We start from the raw sequence: 6,361 nt of genomic DNA on the forward strand, positions 1-6,361 counted from the left end.
ACACTCTGTTGTCATTGTGACAATTCAAAACACCCCACATGACTTCCCTGGTGGCACAGTGGTTAAGAATCTTCCCGCCAATGCAGGGGACATGGGTTTGAGCCCTGGTCCAGGAAGATCCCACATGCCACAGAGCAACTAAGCCCATGCGCCACAACTACTGAGCCTGTGCTCTGGAGCCCACAAGCCACAACTACTGAGCCCACGTGCCACAACTACTGAAGCCCGCATGCCTAGAGCCTGTGCTCCGCAACAAGAGAAGCCACCGCAATAAGAAGCCCGCACACTGCAACAAAGAGTAGGCCCCACTCATCGCAACTAGAGAAAGCCCGCAGCAACGAAGACCCAACACAGCCAAAAATAAATAAATAAAAATAAATAAATAAACAAAACACTCCATACATTTCCAAATGCCTCACCTGAGTACCACTGCTTCAGACACTAAGCCCCAGGCATATCCCAGAACACTTAAATGTCCCTTCCTAAGTCTGCCCAACACCTCCAGTGACACCTAGCCCTGCTATTAGATTCTTCCAATTTCTGACTTAAAATCCAACCCTAGTATAAACTTCAGCTCAAAACCTCACCCCAACCTGACTCTAGCCATAATCAAGTTCTTGAATTGCTTGTTAAACCTAAAACCAACCTCACAACCTTCCTAAAACCTGACTTCCAGACCCAGTCCTTCAGATGCCATCATTGATCTGAGTCTTCAGAATATCTAAATGTCCCCCTTAACTACACATCCTCACCTCAGCTCTCTCCACCTTATTTTTTATTTATTCTCCACAGCCTTTCTGAATGTACAGTTCTCGTCAGCTCACCTTCTGTTCAACAACTTTCCAAGGCTTCTTAGCACCCACTCATGCCCACTAGCATTAAATGTCATCTTCAGTAGGACCCAAACATAACTTTCTAGTTGCAGCCATTTGCATTAGGTTCAATTACAAGTTTAAAAAAATCCCCATGTCACAGTGACTTCAGCAAGATGTGTTTGTGGGTTTTTTTTTTTCTTCTTCTTCTCTCTCTCTCTCTCTCTCAAATCAAGGCTCCTAGCTGGTTGCTCCACAGGGGCAGCTCACATTCCCAAGGTTACCTCATGGTCCAAGATGGCTGCTAGAGCTCCAGCCATTAGGTCCTCTTGCCAGTCAGTGAGAAGGAAAAAGTAACCAAGAAGGGTGCACCTCTTCTGTAAAGGACCCTCCCCGATAGCTGGAATTTAGCTACATGGATGCAAGGAAAGCTGGGACACGTCTTTTTCTGCGTGTCTATATGCTCAGCTACAAATCAGGGACTTCATTATTAAGGAAGAAGAAGACATACTGGAGGACAAGTAGATGCTTCCAGGCCATTACACCTCCCTCCCTACCCCTAGGAAAGACCTCAGTTTTGAATCTTATATCATCAGACTATATTATTCTTCAAGGATTTTGGCTCCTGGCTCATGATTCTGTGGCATGCTCCTGTCCTAATTCTTAGTGATTCCTTATCCAAACTCTTCCAATGCCCAGCCTCTCCGTTTGTTGCCATGCACTCCTCTCCCCTGTGGTCTTGTCCTCTACTTTCCCTGTGCCACTAGATTCCATCATCACTCTGTCATAACTGACACACACACAACCCCAAGAGTTTCCATCACATCTCTACCACTCTCTAACCCAGCTCACTCCCTTTCAAAGTTTCCACAGGGACTAGAGATAACACAATACTGCACACCTAGTAGGTGCTTGTCAATGGGATGGCTCCACCAAGCACCAGCTGTGTGACCTTAGACAAGTTACTTAACTTCTCTGAGCCACAGACATGAAACTGTGCTGTGAGAATAAATTGAAAGCACTGGGCACAGTGCCTGGCACATGGTAGGAGTCATTATTGATCAGCGCCATAGTCACTGGTGGTAGCAAATCTTCGTCTTCTGAAAGTAGATTTAATTTTAGAAAACAACTAAAATTCAGGTGGAATTGAGTCTGGTGACTATTGCCAGTGATCGAGCTGAGAAATGTCATTTTTAGACCAAAACAAAGTGTAATTATAAAGCCACAAGCTTGTTTTTCTTTGTGGAGAGGCTTGGTGTTCTGATGTCAGATCAGAAGGTATCAGAAGTTATGTGTGTTCCTGATCTGAATCTTATCCCTAAACTCACCCTCATTTTCACCAAAATCTTGACAGCCAATCCTAAACCCACCCACCCCTGACCCAGATCTAAACATTGACACCGCCTCTAATTTTCCCACACGTGCTCACCACTTTGGCCCCTACCAAAACTCTGAAGTTCCTTTCTATTCTTTTCTGAGTTCCACTTTGCTACTTTCTGTTCCTATCATGATCTGGACCCAGACTAACTCTCAAAGGACTCAAAAAACATGTCATTGCATCCAAAGTGTACAAAATTTGAATACATTCTCCTCAAAAGTAACTAAGTAGGGGGCTTCCCTGGTGGCGCAGCAGTTGAGAATCTGCCTGCCAATGCAGGGGACGCGGGTTCGAGCCTTGGTCTGGGAGGATCCCACATGCCGCCGAGCAGCTAGGCCCGTGAGCCACAACTGCTGAGCCTGCGCGTCTGGAGCCTGTGATCCGCAGCAAGAGAGGCCGCAACAGTGAGAGGCCCGCGCACCGCAATGAAGAGCGGTCCCCGCTCGCCACAACTAGAGAAAGCCCTCGCACAGAAACGAAGACCCAACACAGCCAAAAATAAATGAATAAATAAATATTAAAAAAAAAAAAAAAAGTAACTAAGTAGGGACTTCCCTGGTGGCCAGTGGTAAAGAATCCGCCTTGCAATGCAGGGGGCGAGGGTTAGAACCCTGGTCAGGGAACTAAGATCTCACATGCTGCGAGGCAGCTAAGCCCGCGTGCCACAGCTACTGAGCTCGCCCACCTCAACTAGAGCCTGCCTGCTGCAAACTACAGAGCCCATGCACTCTGGAGCCTGTGTACCACAACTAGATTAGAGAAAACCTGCCGCCCAACTAAGAGCCCGCGTGCTGCAATGAAAGATCCCCACGTGCCGCAACTAAGACCTGATGCAGCCAAAAAATAATAAAAATTAAAAAAAAAAGTAACTAAGTAAATGTGAAACTTTTTAACTAAAATTATTTTTCATGTGTTTTGAGAAGTGACTTTTCTTCTTATATATTCAAAATTATGTATTAAAATTTAAAGGGAAATATAGTTTACACTTAATAAATATCCAAAATTAATCAAATTTAAATGGTTTTTAGAAATTTTAATTCCATCTTATTAAACACTTTTAGAAAAACTGAACTGTTCTCAAAATAGCATCCAACTAGTTGCCAACATGAAGAATTGCTGCCGTGCTTCACACGTCATGTCCAGACCTACATATGCACAAGTTTAAGTCACGTGAATTGTTCAATACTGTACAGTGTTCCTCAGCTGCCATGTGCAACTGTTATGAAGACAGTGCTGATTCATGAGACCCTTCAGAACATGAAAAGAAACAAGTAAATGGACACTTTGTTATGCAAGTATCTGTGATATCCATGCAACCCGAGAAGAGAGATATGAGAACTGCATTTACCTTTGCTTTCACTTAAAAGCTTCTGCTGCTCAAATCTTCCCCGCAGCTCCAAAGCAGGGTCCATCTCTGGCATTGGCCGAAGCTCAGCTGACACGCCTCCCACAGGCCGGTGCAGGAATCTTTGTTCTGAGAACAGTGGGCAAGAGATGTGGAGCAGTGTTCCCCGGGGCCTGAACAGTGTTAGGACGGGGATGTTTACGTTTACAGCCTGCTGAGCGCCAGGCACCCTGTGGTTCTTGGCATGGATTTGTTTGGGGGTGGACATTCTCCAGAACCCTCTGAAGGGCGGTTCTTAGGCAGGGTCACTCTTGTCCTGGTCGAGGGGACCCCACTGCTCCATGGTGCCGTGTTCTTTGCTGCTTGGAAACATTTGGCATAAGCTGTGCCTTTTACCTGGAACATTCTCTTTCCTAGTCTTTGAAATCCTTCAGGTCTCAGTTTAAAATTTCACTTCTCAGACAGCCTCATCTGTTCTCTATATCCAGACTGCCCCCCACCCAGCCCCGCTATTCTGGAAAGAACCCAGTTCTTTCCCTTCTTGGAATTTATTACAATTAATAATAATGAGAGCATTATAACTAATTTGTTTATTTATGGCTTTACCATCTGTCTTTCTCACAAGAATGGAAGCTCCATGAGGGCAGGGACCACATCTTTTTGTCCATTACTGTATAACCAGTACTGTTTGGCACAGAGTCAGTGCCCAGGAAATACTTGTTGACTGACTCTCAGCTGTGAGCTTCCTTACTTTCATATCAGGGTTTTAGTGTCTGCCTTATAAATATCATCATGAGGGTGGAGAGAGAATGGGAACAAGGGCCTCATGCACGGTAGGTGGTCAATAAATGCTATTATGATTATTACACATTCAGAGTCAGATGAGGACCAAAGAATCTTGGAGGTTGGGACTTGAGGGCTATTTAGGGTTGGATGGGTTTCATGTAATAGGGATTCCAGGAGGGAGCAGCTTGAACAAAGGCATGAAGGAGAGAAAGTATAAAGGAAATAAGTAAACCTATGGGGCTGGATGGAGAGTAGGGTATGAGACAGCCCTGTAGTTAGAAAGGCAGATTGGGACCAGATCAGGGAGAGCCTTGAATGCCAACTCAGCACACTTAAACTTGATCGTAGGGACCCAATTTTTGAGCAAAGGTGTCAACAGAAGAAGTGGTATTTTAGGAAGATTAATTATGGCGCATCTGAATCAGGTGGACCAAGGAAGTGGCGAAAGACAAAAAGACTGTTTCATTCAAATTCCATCTCTAATCGTTTCGACTGTATAAAATATAAAAGGGTTAAGAACAAAAGCTCTGACAGGAGACAGAGCTGGTTTTCATCTGGCTGATACTGAGCAGGTCACTTCACCTCCCTGGGCCTCAGTTTCCCCACCTATAAAATGGAGATAATAATCTCTACTTCGCCTATCTCATTGGACTCTTGTCCAGTGAAAATCACATGAAATAAGAATTCCCTGGTAGTCCAGTGGTTAGGCGCTTTCACTGCCGAGGCCCAGGTTCAATCCCTGCTCCGGGAACTAAGATCCCACAAGCCGCACAGCCAAAAAAAAGAAAAACTGTGCTCATTAATTCACACATGAAAAAAAGGAACCCCAATCATGTGTCAAGTTGTGCTGTAAATGCTGAGGAGACAGAGATGAAGTTGAAGTGCTCTGAAAAGGAGCACATAATTACCAATTTTTGAGCGCTCACTGTTTGCAACTTGCCATCTGTCATCTCACTTAATCTGCACAACATCCCTACTAGGTCAGTGCTTTATCAAACCCACTTTATAAATGAGGAAATGGAGGCCCAGAGAGGTTAAATCTGTCACCCAAGGATATTCACCTCTTAAGCGGCAGAGCTTAGAGCTTGGGCTCAGGACTGACCCATGCCTGACACAGCTGCCTCCCTCCTAGTCCTAGACCTTTGAATACATCTGCCTGTTTCCAACCTCTAGGTCTCTATCTTGCTGTTCCCTTTCCAGATATAGCCCCTCCCACTTTTTTTTTTTCCTTTTTTCTTTTCTTTTTTTTTTCTCTTTGGCTGCAGAACTTCCCTCACCTTTTTGAGTTTCAAGTTTTAGATCAGGTTTCAGGAAGCCTCTAGGACCCCCAATAGGGCCCCTCTTCTGGGCTTCCTCTGCACTTAGCCAAACCTCTTCCATGATATTAATCACATCAACACTACATCCCTTGTCTCTAAACTCTTAAAAAAACATGTTCCTGGGAATTCCCTGGTGGTCCAGTGGTTAAGCCTCCACACTCTCACTGCTGAGGGCCCAGGCTTGATCCCTGGTTGGGGAACTGAGATCCCACGAGCTGCAAGGTGAGCCAAAAAAAAAAAGTTCCTTATCAGTAAAAAGATATTTAGGTGGACACCCAGAATATAGGCATGTTTCTTTATAAAGTATATACACATGCATCTATCAATCCATATACATTAAATATTAGTAAATCCTAGTTTTTATTTTTTTAATGAAAAAGAAAGATAAATACAGGATCTGATGTCATATTTTCTTCCCATGCCCCATTTACCACCAACAAATTATCAAATCAGCATCTCTAAGCCAAAGTTCAGGGCGCGGGAGGACCTGGTACAGTGATGCCATCCTTTGGGCCGCTGAGGATCTGAGTTTTCAGCCTCTTCCCTCAGTGGGCCAGGCAGGGGGATGGGTTCCAGGCAGGAGCACCTCCCACAGTGCTGCCACCCTCTTGAGCCAGCAGGAGGTGGGGGTGAAGCTGAGCCCGGATTAGCTGGGGCCCTCAGGGAAGCTTCTAGGGCTGCAGGGTGGCCAGAGCAGGGACTGTGGATAGGTGCAGGCACC

General features: G+C 45.2%; 1 long non-coding RNA gene across 1 annotated transcript in view; it reads right to left on the reverse strand.

The window, feature by feature from the left end:
* LOC307193043 overlaps window positions 1-4,118 on the reverse strand; it is a 100,943-nt gene extending 96,825 nt beyond the window's left edge. The window contains exon 1 of the long non-coding RNA XR_013830212.1: window positions 3,539-4,118. This is a non-coding gene — a long non-coding RNA (uncharacterized lncRNA). The remainder of the gene's footprint in view (window positions 1-3,538) is intronic.
* Between the last annotated feature and the right edge of the window lie 2,243 nt (window positions 4,119-6,361).

This window comes from Stenella coeruleoalba (genome assembly GCF_951394435.1).
Source record: "Stenella coeruleoalba genome assembly, chromosome: 10".
Taxonomy (NCBI): domain Eukaryota; kingdom Metazoa; phylum Chordata; class Mammalia; order Artiodactyla; family Delphinidae; genus Stenella; species Stenella coeruleoalba.